Source organism: Bos indicus, chromosome 10 (assembly GCF_029378745.1).
Source record: "Bos indicus isolate NIAB-ARS_2022 breed Sahiwal x Tharparkar chromosome 10, NIAB-ARS_B.indTharparkar_mat_pri_1.0, whole genome shotgun sequence".
NCBI classification, from domain to species: Eukaryota; Metazoa; Chordata; class Mammalia; order Artiodactyla; family Bovidae; genus Bos; species Bos indicus.
Window position 1 is genome coordinate 16,599,295 of NC_091769.1, and position 22,319 is coordinate 16,621,613.

At 48.2% G+C, this 22,319-nt stretch overlaps 1 long non-coding RNA gene across 1 annotated transcript in view; it reads left to right on the plus strand.

Annotated features, from left to right (window-relative positions):
- The first annotated feature begins 2,937 nt into the window (after positions 1-2,937).
- The window catches only part of LOC109564726 (uncharacterized), a 30,519-nt gene continuing 11,137 nt past the window's right edge, over positions 2,938-22,319 (plus strand). Inside the window, exon 1 of the long non-coding RNA XR_002181531.2 lies at positions 2,938-8,428. This is a non-coding gene — a long non-coding RNA (uncharacterized lncRNA). The remainder of the gene's footprint in view (positions 8,429-22,319) is intronic.

A 22,319-nucleotide genomic window follows, 5' to 3' on the forward strand; every position in this document is an offset into this window, starting at 1 on the left:
TACAGCCTGACTGCTACCTCTTTTGATGTCTCCTCCACTATCCCTTACTGGCCCTGGCTGTCCCCCGATGGCCTTACGTGTACTGTTCCATGCCCTCTGTGCCTTCACACTGGAAGGCCTTCCTTTCCATCTCTACCTCCCAAAGTCCTGACCATTACTTAAGGGCCAGCTCAGAAACCACCTCCTCCACAAAGTCTTCCCAGGCATCTAATTCAAAACTCTCCCTGTGCTCCCTCTATACTTATTTAATGTCCTTCAGTGTCTACCCATTGACATAAGACAAGGCCAAGCCCCTGTCTTATCTCCCCAGCCTCAACTCTCATCTTTGCCCTCCCCACCCACCAGCCAGCTGGAGGTCGGCCCAGCGTCTCTTACTCCCATGCATGTCTGAAGCTGCTTCTCCCTCCTGGGAAACCTGATCCCCACCCTGTCCCCACAGTGAGGACACTTAAGGACTCTAAAACTCTGCTCATATCCCCTGTACTGATGAAAATTTCTGAACTCATTTTTTGGTCTGTATTCTTTGCTTTGTGAAGTGAAGTGAAAGTCGCTCAGCCATGTCCGACTCTTTGCAACCCCATGGACTGTAGCCCACCAGGCTCCTCTGTCCGTGGAATTCTCCAGGCAAGCATACTGGAGTGGGTGGCCATTCCCTTCTCCAGGGATTGATCCCAGGTCTTCCACATTGCCATGAGCCAGACTTATGCATGAGTCTGATGACCTTGGGTTGTTTGTCTTTGAGTGCACAGTGCCTTGCATAGGGCCTGGCACATAGCAGGTGCTCAACAAATGTGACATTGAAGAGAATTTTCCCATGTGTCCTTCACAGAATCTGGCAGCAGCTGGGGCCCCAGGTAGGTGTGTTGACAGGATCCTTGACTCAAAGCTTTGTTTGTAGCAGCTCTGGGGTTTTGGATGGGGCCTTGGAGCTGGCAGAGCTGAGAATACGACTCCAGTGGTGAGGGTATGAGTGTGTGCAAGAGGGGGGCATGTGGGCATGCCTGCTGGGGTCTTGGTGGTCTACCGTGCACGAGGGAAGCTTTAGCTTCCAGGATCTCTAGCCTCTACCCTGACATCCTCTCCTCCTGGGCACCCGGCCGTCAGCCTACCACTCCAGTCAAGGCCAGAGCTGCTCGTGGGGGGCTCTCTGAAGTCATGTAAGGAGACGGTGTTCTGTAGGAGACTGGGCACAACCTTGAGGCTGCACAGGCCTTAGCTGGCTAGCCTTGAGAAGGCCCCTGATGTGAGCATCCTCTGGGGTACTCACTCACGCAGGGCTGCCCCTAAAGACCCCATGTGGAGATCTGGTTTAATCTTTGCAACCACCTTTGTTTGCAGAGGGGAAGCTGAGGCATGGGGAGGTTAAGTTACTTATCTCAGACCAAAATGTAGCTGCATGGAGAGTAGGGGCGATAAAGCTGCACAGCCTTAGTTCACAGCCCACGCCTGCAGCATGGCGTCTGCTCCCTGGGATACCATGATGTCTCCTTGAGGGTATTGAACTTGTGTAAATAAATGACATTTCTGACCTGCCTGGAACAGAGCAGGCATGCAACCAGTGGAGGTTGATGCTATTGATGTCTAATTTGACCCTCTCATTTTAAAAGCGAGGAAACTGGGTTACAGTGTGTGTGAGTGACTTGATAGCCAGATTGTGAACTGGGGGGACTCAAAATCAGGTCTCCTGATGGCCAGTGGCATTTTTCATTATGCTGTGCCCTGGAAAGGTGGGGTAAAAATTAGAATGAAAGAGAACCTAACGTTTTGGAGAAATAAGGCAGAGAGGGAGGTGGGCCGGGAGGGTGGTTGAAGATTTAGGAAGAGCTGTGTGTATGTGCATGCTCAGTCACCTCAGTCATGTCTGACTCTTTGTGACCCTGTGGACTGTAGCCCGCCAGGCTCCTCTGTCCATGGGATTCTCCAGGCAAGGATATTGGAGTGGGTTGCCATAGCCTCCTCCAGCAGATCTTCCCCACCCAGGGATCGAACCCATCTCTTACATCTCCTGCATGGGCAGCTGGATTCTTTACCACTAGCACCACCTGGGAAGCTCTTGAGGGTCCTATGCTAGTGATAGGAAATGCCTCAGAGATCTTAGGTTTTATTTTCAAAACATGCAGACTTTGCCTTCTTTCCCACAGTGTATCCACCTGTGGAAATGGAATGAATGAATACAGCTACATCATGAATACCTGGCTGACCAGCCTAGATGGGAGCGTGTCAAGGGGCTCTATCTTTGAGCACATCTTGTTCAACACTTTTACCAGTGACTATGCTGGAATTACAGCTATAGGGAGAGGATGAACATTTATTGTGAATCTTTTAAGTATCAACAAGCTCTGTAAGTATTTTACATAGATTATTTACTCCCCATAACATTTCGGTAAGAAAGGTCGAATTACTCCTTTATAGACCAGGAGAGGGTGAGTCCTATAGCCATTGATGTACTAAGATCTGGGTCCCAGATGGGTCTGACTCCAAAGCCTGGGGCACTGAGTCACCCATGGGGCTGAACTGCCTTGTGACTAGGGGCTTGTGAGAAGGTGGAAGGGGTGGGCAATACAGGGAAGGTGAGAGGCAGGACCCAAAAAGGCCTCAATAGGGCTGAAATGAACACTGGGCTACGCTGAGTGCCTACCAAGCTTAACAGCCTCAGAGACCTCTGTTCACACTGGGGTTCAGAATACCCACCGGACACATACAGGATGTGGGATACCTGGGTCAACAGCACAAGTGAAAGATGTTGGGTTTTTAGTTGACAGGAAGTCTTTATGAGTCAACAGTGGGAGGTGGCAGCCAGCAAAGCTAATGTCACTGTAGCTGCGGCAAGTGGAGGGCAATGAACGGGGAGGGAGGAGAGACTCTTAAATCAGGGTGCATGCAGGAAATGCAGTCCTGGAAACCTCAGGGGGAAAGGGGCACCGACTATCTGCTGGTGGCTGGGGTGGGAGGGGGCTGCTGGCTATTGCTGCATCCCTCTCATCCTTTGTCCAAAGTGTGCTAATAATATATTTCTGAGCAAGTATAACCACTTCTTCATTTTTCTGCATTTGCCTTACCTGCCTTGGGAATAAGCTACTTCCTATGTTTTTATGCTTAAATTAATGTACCCTGAGTAAATGCAGGGATTCCTTGTGACCGAGTCTCTACACTGTCACATTCAAAGAAGCACAGTCCAGCAAGGAAATGAAAGGAAGAGATTTCAGCCTTTCACACAGATCTCTCAAAGACATGAAAAAAGGATGAGGCCTCCTTTTGCTCCTCTAATTACCTTGGGCTTCAAATCTCTAGAACCTTGCACTTTACCAAAGCATCCCAAATCCTCCTGACATCAATCCACCCAACAGGTCACCTTTCCTTTGTCCTTCCACATCTCCCTTGTATATACTAGATGGACTTAACCTCTGTGTCTCCTTTTGCTAGTCCCTCCGTCTCCCTTCCTCTTCATTCTTTGTTGGTTTTCTTTCCATTCTGTTGCTGACCCCAATTTCTCACCACAAACAAGGGCTCCAGAACTGATTCAAAAAATTTTTCTAAGTCTCAGAGATGGCTTCATCTGGAAACATTACAAGAACCAAAGGTGCATTTGCTAGTGTACATTCAGACTTAAGGTGAGATTTCAGATGAATCAGATTGAATCTCTGGGATCCTCCTTCTGTACTTTCCAGTGATATTGTCACTGGGTCTCTGTAGTAGGTAGTACCCAACCTGAGCATTTTTGACATGTGCTTCAGATCAGTGAAAGGGCTTACATAATTTAGATTTGTCTGAGATGGTTGGAGTAGGTTCTCAGAGTAAAATGCCTCCACAGTACCCAAAGACAGCATCAGAATGACTAAACCTCATAAGATTCTAAAAACAAGCAAACAGTAGAACAAATCAAGCTACTCCCCCCATCCCCAGCTCAGTCTCTCCAGTGCTGTCTGTCCATCCCTATTCTCCCAGGATCTGGGATGGCCAAGCTCAAACTCTTCTTAGGGGGCTGGATGAGAAGCAAAGCAGGCAAGAACTACATTTTTAATGGGAGAAGTAGCAATGGGAGGTGGTGGAGAGGCTGGGTACACTCTATGTCTGAAGCTTGTCCTCATTGCGTTAGCATATGGTCACCGTGGGTGGAAGAGCCTGGCCACCCATGCACATGAACCCACCACAGATTGCCATGTGATAGCTACTTGCATGAACAGCAGTCAGCAGAGGCCCTTCTTCACCCATAATGTCCCCCCTCCCGTCACCTTGTGTATTTCCTTCCCATTACACCTCACTGGGCTCCTTTTTTTTTTTTTTTTTTTTAGAGCTGACTCTCATTTCTTTGATGGCATAGCCTTCGATGTGCTGGCAGAGACAGCATTCACCCACACTACAGGGTTCTGCTGCCCTCCCCACAGCCCTCTCTGCAGCCAGGTGGGGGCCCTGTGGCTCCTGTTGACTGAGAGCCTGAGACCCAGGCAGTTAAGAGCTGGTATGCCTCCTCCTCATTCCCCCTTGGCTGTGCTGACTTTGGAAGCCCTCTGTTCCAGATGGCATGCAAAATGGGGACAATTCTCCCAACTCACATTGCACTTTACAGAAGCAAGAAATAAACTTGCATTGTATTAAGCCCCTGAGAGCTCAATGCTGTTACTGCAGCATGGTCCAGCCTAGCCCCATGAATACCCAGAACATCAGAATGAACGGAGTGATTGCCATTCTTGAGGTCTGTCATGTAGCTGAAACAAGAAGCTGTCTCTGGAGCCCCCCAGGGCAGCTGATTGACACTTTTTCTTACTGTCATCACCCAGCACAGATGGCGCTTCCTGTTTGGTAACACCTCACATGGGCTCCTCGTCCCCCACCGACTCTGCCAGTCACCATCCCACACAGTCAAGCATGCACAGGATTACAGGTTTGTCAAGAACACATCCTCATGTCTGCCAAGGAGTGCCTGTTGGAGGAAGAATTCGAATAGAGGATGTTAGGAGGTGAAATGGACTGCCTTGGGGGCGGTAAACTTGCCTCTGATGTGAGCAAGTGGAAGTTCTGTGTCCATTGGGTTTGATGAGAGGGGAGCATGAAGAGGGGGTGTCAGCCCTGAATGGGGAGGGGTTGGGTTTGGAGGCACAGGATGGACCAGATGACTTTCAAATCCCATCCAACTCCGAGAGTCCCCAACATAGACTCTAATTCTTTTTTTATTTTTTCTAAAGGGGATGTATAGATACGTTTTGGACACTAAGAAAGTAAAAAACTTATGAAATCAGATAGCAATAGCCTGGCTTAACAAGCAAGTAAGTATCAGAACTCTGACATTATCCATTCTTAAAGATCGAGCCTCATGAGATCAGCATTCTCAACTCTAAGGTTGACAAACAGGGAGGGGTGAGTGGTCCCGAAGGCCGGTGAAGCATATCTGTAATCTACACGTCAGCTTCGAGGAAGGCCAAGCCGTGGGTGGAGTCGGAGCCTTGAGACAGACCAAAGCCATCGTGATAACAGCCCCATAATGGGGACACTGGTGTCTTATCATGCGCAAAGCATTTTCCCTGACATCCTGAGTGCTCACAGATGACTATCTCCGAGCTGATTATCCTGTACCATACATGATCGTATATCTGCGACTGTATTAGTGTAGCCTCAGGAGAAGAAGTGCTGCCATTTTCATTGTACAGATGGTCAGGGAGATTTTCAGAGATTTATCCCCCCCAAGATCATGTAGCAAATGAGGATGAGATGTCAGACTTGAACTCAGATCCTTTGACTCCAAGTGATGAATTTTAAAACAAAAGAGCACATCTATTCTGGGCACTAGAAGCTAGGGCTGAAATCAGTTCACACGCTCCTTGGTCCCTGAGGAACTTTCACTTTCAGCCTGCACGCTTGTGTAGGGGGAGGTGTTACAGGGAGGGGAAAGCTCTGAACTGCTTCTAGGCAAGTGGGGTTTTCTGGGGAAAAGCCAGGGACCAGGGGATAGAATGATGGAGTGGAGGCCTCAACTCTTTGACCCACCTCAGCTTGCTCATCTGAAAATGGGAGGAAAGACATTGATATCCACCTTAAAGGATGTCTGTGAGGACCCAGTAGAGGATGGGATGAAAATGTTTGGAAAACCCTATGAAAGCTGAAGCTCTCATTTCAAGTAACAATGCTTCAACTGCAAGTAACAGAACAGACAGCTCCAGGGGTTTTACCAGCCAAAGCTTTCTTTTTCTCATGAAATAAGAAGTTCCTGGTGAGTCGTATAGGGCAGGGCAGAAGGCTAATAATGCCATGGAGGGCGTGGCTTCTTTCTGTTTCTCTGTTCTAACTTCATCCTCATGCAGTTACCTTGTAAGCACAAGGTGGCTGCTGCACCCCCAGGCCTCATGTTCAAGTTCCAAGCAGGAAAAAGAAGGGGAAGGAGAAAGAGTTGGTGCCTATAGTGGGAGTGTAAGCATTTTCTTAGAAATGCCATAACTCACTGGCCAAAACTGTAATCAAAAGGCCAGCTTCTATACACAGGAGCCTGGGGATGTGAGGATTTGTGGCCAGGCACACCATCACTCTGATCAAATCCAGGGTTTGAAAGGAAAAGGAGAAGCCAGAATCCATGATGGATGGAAGCCGATAGTAGTGCCTGTTATAGCTTTGCTACTGCCATGGGTGCTGAATTCACGGGATCCTTTAACATTCAGTCGCTGGGTTGGGGTGAAGGCAAATCAGTAAATCCTTTGAGGAAATAATGAAATGCAGTATCCTAATGTCAGAATGGGAAACAGAGTCAGGCTGGGTGAATGCTGAGCAAGCAGAAGCGTGAATGCCACTGCAGGTCTGGGGGGCCAAGGGATAGAGGTTCAGGGCTCCCTCCCTCCACCCGTCCTTCTTCTCATTTGCTCAGTTTCATGAGTCCTGTTGACGGGGCTGGGAGAACTGAATCCGGGGAGCTCATTTCTAGCCACTGTGTTTGTATATGTCTCCACCCGAAGATGTCTAACCACAGACTTCCTCTCGACTCCTGGCAACAGAGAGAAAACAAAACCACAGCAGCTTTCATTGCTGAAAACACAAAACTGACTCGCTTGCCTAATAAGCCCTGATGGAAGGGTTTTATTTCTGAGAGGAAATGCTGAAGTCTCCAGTCCAAGGAGCCTCTGGTGGGCAGTCAGATCGCCACAGACTGAATGTAATGTCCAGGTGGAAGGCAGCCACTAGCCCAGGGGTCAGGAGCCCAGGGGCAGGGGCCACGTCGCTGACCAGTGGGGCCTGGCCTGATGGACATACCTGCAGAACTGGGCCCTTCACCCAGCCCTGCAATCCTGTTAGTCTCTTCAGCCAATTCTGATTTTGTGGAATCTGTGTATTTTCTTTTCTCTTATTTTCCATGTTATTAATTTCAGCTATTGATTAACTCCCATTTCGAACTTGCTTTTTCTGTTTGCTTTTCTCATTTCTTATGATGTGTCTTCCGGTTTGTACATATTCCCCCGGAGCTGAGCTTTTTTTCCAGATCTCATAGGTTTTTGGAAATAAAATGTTCCACTTTTCATCTCTTTTTAGATGATTTTTAATTTCAGTTTTAATGTTTCTTTTGATCCATGGGGTATCTAGAAGAATGTTTATTAATTTCCAAGTAGTTAAGAATATTTTCAGCCACATTATGTTTTATATTTAAAATTTTTGGATTATAGTAATTGACTGTGGCCTGTTAAAACCTCCAATTTTAAATTCAAAAAAAATTTCTTTTTCTTGTGTCCAAGTATGTGATCACAGTTTTTAAATGTTCCATGGAGAAGGGAAAGCTGAGCTGGTCAGATTGATACAGAAAAAAAAGTTGAGTTTCAAAGTGTCTTGTTTCTGCAGACACATGGCTCAGTTTGAAATCTCTGTCCCTTATCAGCTGCTGTGCATCTGTCCATGAAGAAGACAGAATTTTTCCGCACTTACTCTCCATCTTTAAAATGGGGACATTCCACCTTCTCACCTTGCTGTGACGATTGTTATGAGATTGTGTATGTAAACATGCCTGGCACAGAGTAGGCACTCACTAAGTAGAAACACTGCTGTTTTTGTTGTTTTGTTATTTTTGCAGAAAGGGAGGAACCTTTTCTGTCTGTGCGTTGAGCTTTATTGCTAACCCAGGACTGTGGTTTATGCTTATAGTGGGACTAGAAGGAAAGAGGAAACGGGTGGCTCAAGGCAGCCGTCGCCCTCCTGTGAGGGGAGCATCTGCAGCCCAGAAGAATGGGGCCACTTGAACCAGGAAGCACAGCCCTCTGTGGGCAAAGCCAGGCTTCAAACCCAGGCCTCAACGGTCCCTCCCCCTCTGCTGGCAGCTGCTCTGGTTTCTCTCTTGAAAGAAGAGACAGTTGACCGAAGGTTGGCCTCTGAAATGCAGGGAGGACTGGAGGCAGTGGTGGGGTGACGACTTCTGGGCTTGTCATGTTACACCGTCATCGTCTGGAAGAGTAACTCCGAGGTCAGGAAGTTCCAAGGCAAGATGCAGAAAAAGTCTACATGGTTGGGTGCTTTGGTCATTACTGTTTCTTTGCTCAGTGAGGAGGTGGGGTGAGGGGCGGGGAAGCTGGGCTTGATCTAGGAGAGGGCACCCCAGGAGGTGTCTGCACTCCTCTGGGTCTCACTCCTTCGTGCCAGTCTGCCATGCTGCCCTAGCCCAGATACTGACCCCAGCAAAGGCTGGTCCTCCCCAGGACCCAGTCTTCGCTGCAGGAGCTATCAGGGGCAGGAGTCTGATGTTATTGACCAGGGTGGCTCAGCTGCATGGATATGCTTATGGAAACTGGAGGGACTGGGGTACAGCTTGAGCTGCACTGTGGAGGCTTAATTAAGAAGTAAGGCAAAACGGGATATGGGGTTGGCTGTACCCACCAGCTGACATCTGAGATGGGCTGGCACGGTGCCCTGGGGGACACAGAAGGCATGGGACCTTCTTTATGGTGGGAGGTTAGGGAGGGGAGGAAATTGCAGGACAGGATTACAAGGTAGAGGGTGGCTGAGTCTTACTGGGGCCAGGGCATTGAGCTTACAAGAAAAGGACCACTTCTTGGTCAAGGATTCCCTGTATCTGGACGCATCATGTAACTATGCTGTGCATGGACCACGAGTGGACAAGGATACAGACACAGCAGCACATATGTGGACATATCTGGGCAGCTGGTCTCTGACCTTAGACATGGTACATGTTGTGGGTAAGGCTTGGGATTACAGGCCGATTCTAGTGGCTCTTCCATATGCAAATTAAAATATACGGCTCCCTCATGATGATTATAAAAATTAAGTCAGTGTGTGCAAAAGTGCTTTCAAAACATCACAAACACAGAAGAAAGTTATGGTGTGTAGAATTTGGTTAGAAATGCTTGCTGATTCTCTCATCTGCCCACAGCCCTTTGTTAGAAGCTGTAGAGGAACCAGGTGCAGTTAGGTCTTGCTGCTGCTGCTGCTAAGTCGCTTCAGTCGTGTCCGACTCTGTGCAACCCCATAGACGGCAGCCCACCAGGCTCCCCTGTCCCTGGGCTTCTCCAGGCAAGAACACTGGAGTGGGTTGCCATTTCCTTCTCCAATGCATGAAAGTGGAAAGTGAAAGTGAAGTCGCTCCGTCGTGTCCCACTCTTAGTAACCCCATGGTCTGCAGCCTACCAGGCTCCTCCATCCATGGGATTTTCCAGGCAAGAGTACTGGAGTGGGGTGCCATTGCCTTCTCCGGCAGTTAGGTCTTAGGCTTTCTCAACTGAAACGCTTTACAAACATCATCTTCCCTCCTTCTCCCGTCAACACACTTTAATTATGCACCTAGTATACGCCAGATTTTGGTGAGGAGCTGAATAATCTAGTGATCACTGTATACTAGGGAGAGGCATGAGCAAGTGGGTGGGTCTGAAGCCCAGTGTGGCAGCCAGGGACTGTCACAGACAGACGGAGGTGTTCTGTGGGCATGAGGCAGGAGGCCACAGGCAACAAGTCCAGGAAGGCTCCTGGAAAGCTTCAGGTGAAGGGGGACATGGAGGTGGATCTTGATGAAGAAGGCAGAATGAGGAACTGAGTCCTCACAGGGAACCAGGGCAGAAGAAACAGCATGCACGGAGGCACGGAAGTGTGAAACTCGTGTGCACCAGGGCATCAGTGAACCTCACCCCTCTGAACCTCAGGGCTGTCGTCTCTAAAACAGGGATAGGTGATGAGCATTCTCTTGGGAATCTATGTCCTTGGTTGGAAGGAATAGCCAGAAGGTGGCATGGGTGGGTGGACAGAAGCCAGTTGACACTGAATCTGGCACCGGAGAGACCCAGAGAATAAGTTGTGATCCTAGCCGTTGCAGAGCCCACTGTCTTTTCTTAGAAATCAAGGAAGGAAAATCTGGTCTGAGTTTTGATAAATTAAGCAAGATCAGGAAATATGGGAGGGCAGGGGAGGAGCCCTCAGCCCAGCCTGTGAAGTTAGAGTTTTCCTGGAAGCGATGTGTGCGGAATTAGTGGCCTTCCTGAAAGTCAAGAGGAGATGAGCACAGCAAAGAAGGAAGCACAGGAAAGTCCAGGCAGAGGGAACAGAATCGGCAAAGGCGTGGAGGTGAAAACCAAGACACAAAGTAGAAAATGGGGGGTGGGGTGGTGTGGGTGATGGGGCTGCAGGAAGTGGACATGAACGCTGTGTCAGGGAACTTGGACTTCATCCCATATGCAGCAGGGAGCGTTTGAGAATGAGAGGCACAAGGGAAAGGATTGCTTAGGCTCTGCCACCAGTAAGGCAGTTGTGAGTGGGCCGAGGGGAGGCAGGTTGCGGAAGCCCTAGATGCCAGAATGTCTAGATGGGGCCTAGCATGAGCGCCACACAGATTCTGCTCTTCCCCACACAACCCACCCTTGATCCACAGAGCGGGGGCCCAGGGCCCTGAGAACTTCCTTGCAGGGCGGGATCTTCAGAGCAGCCCTCTGGGAGGATTCTTATTGTTGTTCAGTCACTAAGTTATGTCTGAGTCTTTGTGACCCCCATGGACTGCAGCATACAAGGCTTCCCTGTCCTTCACTATCTCCCAGAGTTTGCTCAAACTCGTGTCCATTGAGTCAGTGATGCCATCCAATCATCTCATTCACTCTGAGGAAACTCTCCTCGAATCCTGATGGTCTAGCTGGGGCCCCTTGGCTGCAAAGGACTACTGTTTGCTTAAGGAAATTGATGACTTCATGGGAAGGATATGCCCATATTTCCAAAAAAACCCAAGGGTGAAAAATTCATCCCTGCCACTGAGGAACTAGAATCAGGAACTACAAAGTCATGTCTGTATCTTTCCCGCCTCACTCCCCCAAGCTTCTCTTCCTCTTTTTTCTTTCCATTTCCAGCCAGCTTCCTCTGTTAGCAGGACCACAGAGCTGCCCCAGCTCCTGTTTCCCACTGCCCAGTGTCCCATAGAGGTGGAGGGGAGGATCTGGGTTCTAAACTCCCAGGGGAGTGTCTGATTGGCTGAGATCAGGCAGCAGTCTGGGGACCTCGGGATAATGCCCCCAAAGGGGATATCTCCTGGCAGCATGGCCCCAGAGACCTGCCCCCCATGGGGGTGTTGGGGGTGGTTCTTAGGAGAGGGGTACTGGCCCTGGATTAGCCCTTAAATGTTGTCTATTCTCTGTAGACCCTTACCTTGGAGACTGGTGGTGGTTTGTTGTTAAGTCATGTCTGACTCTTCTGATCCCATGGACTGTGGCCTGCCAAGTTCCTCTGTCCATGGGATTTCCCAGGCAAGGATACTGGAGTGGGTTGCCATTTCCTTCTCCAAGGAATCTTCCCAACCCAGGAATCAAACCCAGGTCTCCTGCATTGCAGGCAGATTCCTACACTGCAGGCGGATTCTTTAGCAACTGAGCTATGTGGGAAGCCCCACATTCAGTAATGTCAGTCAAAGGGCATTTGGGAAGGGTGCTCTCAAGATACACAGTGGCTGGAATCCACAGAGACTTCAATTTACCTCTTCAGAAAGAGAGACAGAGACAGGGAAAGTAAAACTCAGGAATATGGTCATGTTTGCTACTGAAGTGGATCAACTTAGAAAGATTCTGGGGGAGCTGGTCTTTGGGGTGGGGGCTGAACTCCTCTGCTGCAGGCCTGGAGAGCAGATTCAGAGCCCAGGGATGCTGTGGGAAGGGCAGCTTTTGGAGGAAGCTGAGCGGCTTGGACTGGAGGCTAACCAGTGAGTGGCCAGCAGCCTGGGGCTGAGGAGGGGCCCGGGACTTCTGGGGGAGTGGGGACTGGAGAGTTCCTTTGCTTCAGATGATGCCTCTAGGTTTCACCATGCTCTTGGACCAGAAGCCATTTGATTGTTTTCCCCGAATATAAGGATGCTTTCCCATTTCCCCTTCTTACCTGTTGCCAGAAGCTGGCTTCCTGTGAGTTCTCCTAAATCAAGAGGATCTACAATCATTTTTGTGGAGAAGGATTTCCTTGAAAAGCCAGGGAGGGCAGCTGTAGCCAATGGGACAGAAAACAGCAGTGGCTGCTGGGGGGTGAACGTGGGCTCCTGTTTCCGCGCTGACAGCCCACCTCCCAGGAGAGGATGTCACAAAGCAGTTAAGCCAGTGGCCTCTGGCCTCTGCATCACCAGGTTCTGCTCCAGCCACTGTTACCTACCAGTTAAGATCTCAGGCAATTTACTTAAGCCTGCCATGTGTCTGTTTTCTCATCTGTGAATTGGGAACAATGAAAGCCCAAAGAGAGGCTGTAGCTTGAGGATTTAATGGGCTTCTAGAAGAAAGCTCTCAGCATGGTGTCTGGATGGACTCAAGGCTGTTAATCATTTCAGGGACTATTGACTCTGCTTTGACACCCAGAGTAGGACCTCAGCCCAGTCCCTTGCAGTTTCTTTGTTGGTTTTCAGTGGACAATTATAATGCATTTGATGTGCTAGCCATCCCTGCCTCCCCAGGATTTTCTGAAAGGACCCCAAGTCTTGCCAGCTCTGGGAATTTACTCCTCCTCTTTTGAGGACAGCTTGGCCAAGATGTCATCACTTCCCAGGCAGCTCCCATCTGCCCTTCTTCATGATAGCTTGCTGTGGACCTGGGAAAGAATAGACCTCTCCCTCTCCTACTCCCTGGACTTCCTAGGGGGCACTAGTGGTTAAGAACCCACCTGCCAATGCAGGAGACCTAAGAGATGTGGGTTGGATCCCTGGGTCGGGAAGCTCCCCTGGAGGTAGACATGGCAACCCACTCCAGTATTCTTGCCTGGAGAATCCCGAGGACAGAGGAGCCTGGGGGGCTACAGTCCATAGGTTCACAAACAGTTGGACAAGACTGAATCAATTTAGCACGCACACACATCTCCCACTACCCAGGTTCAGAATATCAATGAACCTCTGTTAGAGAGAGGCAGCATCCTGCCGTGCGTGACAGTGCATCTCAGAGGTGCCAGTTCAGTGCTCATCTCTACCTGTGTGACCTGGGCTTGTCTGTGCCTCAGTGTCCCTGTGCATCAAAAGGGGAAATTACAAAGATTGCTTTTGGCATAGGGCTGTGAGAAGTTGAAACATACAATACCAAGATACCTCCACGTGGCACCTAGGAAGGGCTTGCTAAAGGTTGGCTGTTTCTATAACAGACTTTTCAAAAATGAATTTTAATGGCTGTGGCATCTTCCATTGTGTAGGTAGATCATGATTTATCTAACGACCCCCTTGTTGCTGGGCATTTAGACTGTTTCCAATCTTTCCCTCTTATAAATAATGCTGCAATGAACATCTTGCATATAAATCTTTCTGTTTATCTCTGATTGCTTCCTTAGAAGAACTTCCCAAGTATTGCTTGTCTTAGAACAAAGTCCTGTCCCCCCGTGACTTTTCAATGATGCCCTTTGAAATAAAAGTAAGCCTATTTTCCCTCAGAGAAAGAAACATATGGAACACATTAACCAAGAGGTGGTTCAGGAGGAAGGTAAAAATCGGTTCAAGATGGGTTTGGATCCATTCAGAATGTCTGACACACAGTCAGTTATAAAGCACCCCTTGAGCCCCCTTCCCAGAGGAGAGGCAGCGTCTTGATCCTCGGGGACCACTGCTTTCTTTCTTTGAGGCGATTCCAAGGGGCTTTGATGTTTTCGGCATTGGAAAGGCAGCAATGACAAATAAATGAAGCCAGCGTCTGTGGGCAGTACAGGACTCCTCCAGCCAGTAGGGGGCGATTATCATCTATCTGCCAGCCAGTTGGGCCTTAGTGGATGGCTTGCTGAGGAGGACTGGCTTTGTTGTTCTCAAAACTTCGGCTTACATTTTATGTTTTGCCTGCTTTGCTTCCCTTCCTCCCCCCTCTGCACTTTTCAGATTCACTTTGGGTTCCCATCTATTCGCCCATTCATTTGGGAGAAATCCCTTGTGTGCTTCCCCTTGGCCAGACATCAAGATGGTTTTCAGACACTTAAGCCCTAAACACATGTTTTGGAAGTATGTTTGGTAAGTTCCTGAACATATCAAACTTGCTGAAGTTCACCCATATTCTGTATTAAGTATATTTTTTTATGTTTAAAAAAATTATTTTTCTAATCTTGCTTTTGAAATTATTTGGCCACAGTAATTCATTCAATTTACACTTGGCTTTGATTTCTCAGCAATGATCGAGGTACTCAAGAATTCTTGCAAAGTGAGAAAATCTAACCTACACATCGTTGTCAAATATAACAAAATTTTTATGAATACTCAATGAAACCATTAATGAGGTTGATGTAATGTTTTTTTTGGTAGATGTTTCGTTAAACTTTTCTATTGTTTTCATTATTCTTTTCTATTGCAAAGTTTTCCCTTCAGGTCTTGGATCCAATCCAATTTTGTTTTGGGTATTAAACTCTTTGAGAGATCTCTCAGAAGTTCTCAGGCCCTGTGGTGCCTGGTGGCTAGCAGAGTCCGTGCAATTTTCAGAGTTCCCAGGCCTTTGAGTGACAGATGAACTACTGTCACAAAAGAGTTAAGTATTGATGTATAGGAAAGTATCATCTCCCCTAAGTCTACTTGAAGCAGGAGGGGGTCACTGAAGATTTTAGGGGTGAGACATGGCCCAATCCAGAATGTCAATAGCAAACAGGAGTTTTCTAAGCAGAAAGGAGGAACTGTAGGCAGAGGAAACAGCACATTCAAAGAGACTGGCCTGGGAAAGGACCAAGCAGTGAACACTTGGTGGTTGGGACTTAGCTGACCACCCAGCTCAGCCGACGCTCATCTCTAGGCCCTTCTTGCTCAGACCAGCAGCATTGGTATCATCTGGGAGCTTGTCAGGAAGTGCAGTTTCAGCACCCCCCCCACCCCATCTAGGACCCTCGAATCAGAACCTCCATCTTGATGGTATTCCCGGTGATCCACGACCACACCAAGATCTGAGAAGCTGGCTGTAGTGTCAGCTGGATCAGAAACAGAACTCCTGCAGGGATTGGAGGTGTGGGAGATGGGAGGTCTTGGAGAAGTGGCTGGCCTGGGGAACTGTAGCCTGAATCGAGCTGTACTGATGCTTCCAGTTGTTTTCAAGTTTGGCCTGAAAGTTCATGTCTGAAAGCCCAGTTTCCTTGTTGGAGGGTTTTCCACTTAAGAGATTTCCACCCACTGGGTCTGCACTGCCCCTTCCATTGGCTGTCGCTCCAGACAGCCTGTCTTGCCTTCTGGCTGCTGGGCCAGCGTCCCACTGATTACCTAATAGACTGTACATTGTGTGCATAATTTATTTCTGGGAATAACTGATCACATTAGGATGAGTGAGGGGAGGTATTAGCAAGAGAAGGGAGAATAGGCATCGATCACCAGGGGAAGAAAACCTGCTATGAACAGTTAATTAGATGTTTCTCTGATGTAGCTCTTTCAGCATAACTGTCTCTCTGGATGTTGTTGGTTGACCACCTCCCTCTCTTGCCCCTACACACGTCTGGGCTTTCAGATACGTGAGGAGTAGTGGAAAGAGCTCTGGACTGAGCCAGAAAACTCGACTTCTAGACCAGGCGGTCTTAGGCCAATCACTTCTCTTGGAGGACTGGATTTGAATTGACTATAAAACGAGAAGGACTGGATCTATGGTTTCCAAACAAGGCGAATATCAGAATCACCAAAGATACTTACAAATATAGTTTCCAATGTTGCATCTCCCCAGTGCTGATACAGTAGGTACAGGGGGAGGCCAGGAACCTGTGTTGTAACAAGCATCTCATATAGCACTGACACGGCTGGTCCAATGGGCAACTGGGAACCACTGGGTTGGAAAGATAAACTCAAAGCTCCTGTCCAGCTGTGACATTTTAGATTGTTGGTAAGGATGCATTTTCCCATAACTGCTTACAAAGCAACAGTATAGTCTTGTGGAAAAAGAGGTGAGAAAGGCAAGAGGCCCATCTTCTTCTCTTGACTCTGTCACTAATTCACTACCTGATAACACTTCCTCCTTGAGCCTCACTTAACCCACCCACACGCCCACTGGCAATGCCATAGTGCTTTTATCTGAGCACCTGGGGAGATTTTAAAAGCACAGCTGCCAGGCCCTCTGTTTCAATACATCCGGGGTATCTCAGGATGGTGTATGTTTAAAGGCTGCCAGGTAATTCTAAAGATCAGTCAGCTTGGTAAGCCAATGACTTGTCCAAAGGCATTGCTTAGCAGGACAACTGGTGCATCATGACAGAGGGCTGGATCCAGTTCAAGGAGGCCACCACCATGTTGACAGGAAGCATGGAATGTGAAGAGACCCAGGCAGATCCTCACTCATCATTTGGCCTCCAAGTGAGCCTGGATGAATCCTGCCAGTGGAGCACTCCATGGTGGTGCTCCAGAACGAACAGAAGACTTGTGTTCAATCCTGGGGCTGTCACTCACAGGGTAGCCCTCGGGCAAGTCACAGGAGCAACCTGTAAAATGGAGTCAATGGTAACTCCATCCTCCCAGACCAGTTGGAAAGATTAAACTGAACAACTTGGAGGCTGTGCTCTGGGAGTGGTCATGCTCTGCACAGACTGTCCACCGCCTCCCAGCTGCCCTCTGGCCACTTGCACTGGGACCAGTTGGAACCAACCTAATGGAGTGTTAATCTCTCTCCCTGCCACTGAAAGCATGACCTGGAGAGGGTCTGCTGGTGCACTGGGCCAGGAGGCCAAGGTCCAGTGAGGAAACAGACTCCAAGCTATTGGTCCAGGTGGTCATTTCTGGAATTAATCCTCACAGCTAGCTGCCTTGCCCAGTGCTTTTGTTTCTCCAACCTTTTGGAGCCTTGTTCGGTACCCCTAGTTGGTCAGCAGGGGTCTGAATGTTGGTTAGCCAGTGAGACTGAAATCAGGTCCAATGGGGATGACATTTCCACATCTGTCAACTTTCCCTCCATCCTCTTCCCCCATCACCTGAATGCAGGACACCTCGAAGGGACCATCTCCTCAGAGCAGCTCTTAAGATATATTAAAATCAGATCATTGATGTGGACTGGCTTCCCCTTCTCACTGAATAAGATGCAAACTGGTGTGGATGGAATATCCTGGAATGTCTGGTCCGTCATGGCTCGGGGCAGCATCCAACTGATACTTCCTCCCCTGGTTTACACGATGACCTGCATGACCCGGCCATCTACTTCTCAACTCATGTCTCACCACCCACCCTTACGCACTTTGTGAGGCAGAAAAATTCCATGTGTTCTCCTAACCTGTTTATTATCCTGCTTGTCATGTAGCTGGACTCTACCCTCAGTCCCTCTGCAGTCGGGCAGCGCCATGCACTTCAGTTCTGGTGAATGGAACATGAGTGGAGGTGACATACACCGCCTCCAGGCTTGGCCTCCAGAGTGTACCAGGAGCTTTTCCTCTTTGCTCTTGGCTGCAACTGGAAGATGCGGTGGACAATTCCAAGGAGACCCTAGCGCAAGGATCCCCAGCCTCTGGGATCTAATGCCTGATGATCTCAGGTGGATCTGATGTTAATAATAATAGAAATAAAGTACACAATAACTAGATAAAGTGTGCTTGAATCATCCCCAAACCATCCACCTCACCCTCGGTTCATTGGAAAAATTTATCTTCCACAAAACTGATCCCTGGTGCCCCAAAGTTTGGGGACTGCTATCCTAGAGTACGGCAGAACAGCTAACTAGGAGTTTAGGTTTTGAAACACTGAAAGACTACCTACCTGATGGGCTCTGACAAGGAGGAGGAATGAACTTTTACTGGCTGAAATCACTAAGATTTGGGCTTACTAGTGCTCTATGGAGAAGGCAATGGCACCCCACTCCAGTACTCTTGCCTGGAAAATCCCATGGAAAGAGGAGCCTGGTGGGCTGCAGTCCATGGGGTCGCTAAGAGTCGGACATAACTGAGCGACTTCACTTTCACTTTTCACTTTCATGCACTGGAGAAGGAAATGGCAACCCATTCCAGTGTTCTTGCCTGGAGAATCCCAGGGACGGAGGAGCCTGGTGGGCTGCCGTCTGTGGGGTTGCACAGAGTCGGACACGACTGAATCGACTTAGCAGCAGCAGATGTGCTCTAGCAACTAGCACCATTCACCCTGACTAATGGCCTGTGCTCGGCGCCTGAAATGTGTTAAGATTCACTCTGCTTCTCCCACACTGTTCCCCTTGCTCGGAAGGCTTTTCTCTATTACTCCTCACATGATTTCTCGTTAGCCTCTAGATTTTCATTTAAAAGTCACCATGCAACTCTTTATCCTATATCTGAGTTCTTGTCTATTTTTTTAAATAGAATTTTTACAACCTGTGTTTTGTTAAAAATTTTGTCTTTCTTGAGTGTTTTCCCCCCTAGAATGTAAGCCCCCAAGGGCATGAATCAAGTCTGTCTCATTCCCCTTCGTATATCCTATGCCAAATAATGTGTCTGACAGAAAACAGTCACTTAACAACTATTAGCTGATGGATTAAATGAATGAATCAACCAATTATGTATGATTCAGTTCAGTTCAATTCAAATATTTACTGGATACTAACTTTGTGCAAGGAACATATAATGCAGTCTCTACTCAATTGTCATTAAATCCCAGAGGGTAGGTAAGATTATTATCCCAACTTCATATAGAAGGATCAAGAGGCGGTGCTAGCAACCATACACCATCACATTCTGGAAAGGTAGGCACCATTAGCTGCATTTTATAAAAGGAAAAACTCATGCTCAGACAGACCAAGTCTCTTCCCCAGGGTCACGCATCTAATGAGGTCATGGAGCTGGGCTTGTTGAAACCCTTGCCCAGGGGGAGGGGATGGGGGAGAATGGGGACGCTCCTTCTCTTATATTCTTCCTGAAGTCTGACAGCCTCATTAGAAATCCCCAGGGAGTATCCCAAAAGTGGGTAGAAACAGAGACGAGGAATATCTCTAGAGTCCTGTGAGTTTAGTTTGCAAATGTGGTTTCATTTCAAATGCAGGACCATTTCTCCCGCTGAGATGCCTCGGATTGGGGGGTGCCGTTTTGCATCCGGGGAATGCAGTTTCTGTGGCACGTCCGAGCCTGGCTGGGCTGACCACCACGGAGAAGCTGGAGCCAGGAGTGCCCAGGTTCACGTGGAGAGAGCAGCCGGAGAAGCTGATAGGCAGAGAAAAATCTGTGATTAATTATGGCAGATGAAAGTATGAAGTAATGGATCCTTTCTGAGGGCTGTGCGAGCTGAAGCGTCTCGCTCTCTGAAACCATTTGGAGACGGCGAACCCCTTCTGAAACCAGCACTCAACTTGAAGGGCCGCAAGTTCTGTGACTTGGCGGGCTGGGGATTGGATGGCGCCTAGAACTCATGAATTTTCTGGGGTGGGAGCTAATTAGGGTACAATTTTTCAATTACGGAACACTGAGTGAGCATCTCCCTGGTCCCCCCCACACCATCCCTCAATGGCTAAACTCTATTTGTCCATTTTCCTTTATTTCTTAATCATTTGATAATATGACAGCAATTATTTGTCATTTGGAAGAGAAAATCGCCACGGAATTATTGTTTGCCTCTTGAAACCCCAGCTCTTCTGCCGAGATGGTGACGTTTGATAAATGTTGGGCATGCCCGCCGCCCCTTCCCCACCCCCAACCCAGGGTTGGTGTGGCAACCGGAAAACATTAGCCTGTGACTCGGGCCTGCTCTGATTCAAACGCCATTTGCACAAAAGCTTGGAAAAGAGCAGGATCGAATTTAAAAGCTCCGCAGCCTAGAGCGCCGGGCCCACCCACGTCACCTAGGTTGAGATTATGGCACATTTGCTTTGAGAAATTTGGTCATTTCTCTGAGCTAACAAGCCAGCCTCAGGATCAGGAATGCGAAACAGAAATGGAGAGAAAAGAAAAAAAAGGCAAAGAAAAGAGCAACACCGTCCGCCCCCGACCAGAAACAGGCAAACTTAAATGACTTTGTTTAAATGTCATGGTACTCTCAGCACCCTGTTCTCATATATATGCAAGTTAATTAAATGGAAAAATGTCAAATTAGTTGCTTAAAATATTAATAGCAGGAATCATCCCAGATTTTAGAGCAGGCAGAATCAAGGAATGGAAGCTTTTGGGGCTTAACCGTTTTCTTGGTCATCCTCTCATGAAATAAGGGTGTTGATCATCCACGAAGAGATTGGTGACTCTAAAAGGTTTGGTGGGCTTCCGGACTGGAACTTTCCAGTGGGTTTGTAACCTACCATTGCCTCTGGTCCTCAGGACTCCCCAGGGGGCATTTATTTATCTGCTTTGCATAGGGGTTTTGAGATCCCTGGAAACCCAATGATTATGAATATGTCCTTATGTTCTGGAGTTTGGGTAATTTGCCATTTTTTCTTTAGGTTTCTGAAGGGTATTTTGGTTTAAGGAGCCCACTAAAATGCAAAATAGGAACTGATTGCACAAAAAGGGGTGCCAGTGTTCTCCTTGCCAAATGTTGCTTCAGTACCAATGGGGTCCAGAGCCTGGGCTGAACAAAACGGTGGGAAAAGGGAGAGTCACAGATGTGAGGGTTTTGAATGTGGTAGGGAGAGGCCATGGGGCACTTGATCCAGTCTTGTGTTAGCACAGGGGGAAGACAAAGCCCCAGGAAAACAAGGACTATTCCCAAAGCCACACAGCTATTGAGTGGTGAGTCAGGCTCATTAACCCCTGCAATCCCGTTCCTGCTCACCTCCCCCTGGGTCTTCCATATGTTAGGAGAGGACAGGACAGAGAGATGAAGGACAGTGCATGCTGCGTGCCTAACACTGCAGAAGGAAAAACCGAGGGTACAAAGCGGGGATGCGGGTGTCAGGGAGCTTTTACCTCCACCAGCCAAAGAGCATTTTCTGTCCACCATGGCAGCCTGCTGTTAGTTTCTCTCTGCTTCAGCCCAGGCAGGCAAGGAAGGCAAATGCCATTTATTTAGAAGTTATGGCTAGTCCCTATATAACACACTCAAAATTATTTCCTATAATTCAGTCAGTTCAACTCTGACAGATGACGTTATTGCTATTTACAGACTAGGAGAGAAGACCACCAAGCAAAGAAAGTGGCTGAACTGAACCTGTAGGAATTTATAATCCTATAGTAGGTACTGGGGTACCCGTTTATCAATAACTGCAGATTAGCGACAGAACTGGTAAATAATCGAGGAAGGCCCAATTTCCAAAACTGGCATCCTCAGGAGAAGGGAGGAGATATTCTGAGATGTGGAAAAAAAATTCAATTAATTTAGGGAAAACCTACACATTCTTACGTAGGGTCTGCCCCAGTGGCTCAGACAGTAAAGAATCTGCCTGCAATGCAAGAAACCCAGGTTTGATCCCTGGCTCAGGAAGATTCCTGAAGAAGGAAATGGCAACCCGCTCCAGTATTCTTGCCTGGAGAATCCCATGGACAGAGGAGCCTGGCAGGCTACAGTCTGTGGGACTACAAAGAGCTGGACATAGCTGAGGGACTAATACCTCACTTTCATATATTCTTAGCCTTTTTTATATCATTCAGGGTGATGAACTGAGTAACACCCCCAAATGACCCACATCCTGCACTTCAGGATTTATGACAGTCACCTCGTACGGCAAAAAGGACTTTGCAGATGTGATGAGGTTAAGAATCTTGAGATGGGAAGATGATTCTGAATTATTCAGGTGGCCCCAATGTCATAGCAAGGGTCCCTATGAGAGGGAGGAAAGAAGATCAGCATGAGGAGGAGATGTCGTGACAGAAGCAGAAACTGGAGTGGTGGACTTTGAAGGTGGAAAGAGGGGCCATGAGCCAAGGAATATAGGTGACCGCTAGAAGCTGAAAAAGGCAAGCAAGGGGTTCTCTTCTGGGGGTCTCCAGAAGCAACCAGTCCAGATGGCACCTTGACTTGACCAGTGAGACTGATGGATTTCTGACCTCCAGAGCTATAAGAGAATAAATGTGTGCTGCTTTTAGCTCCTCAGTGTGTGATGATTTGT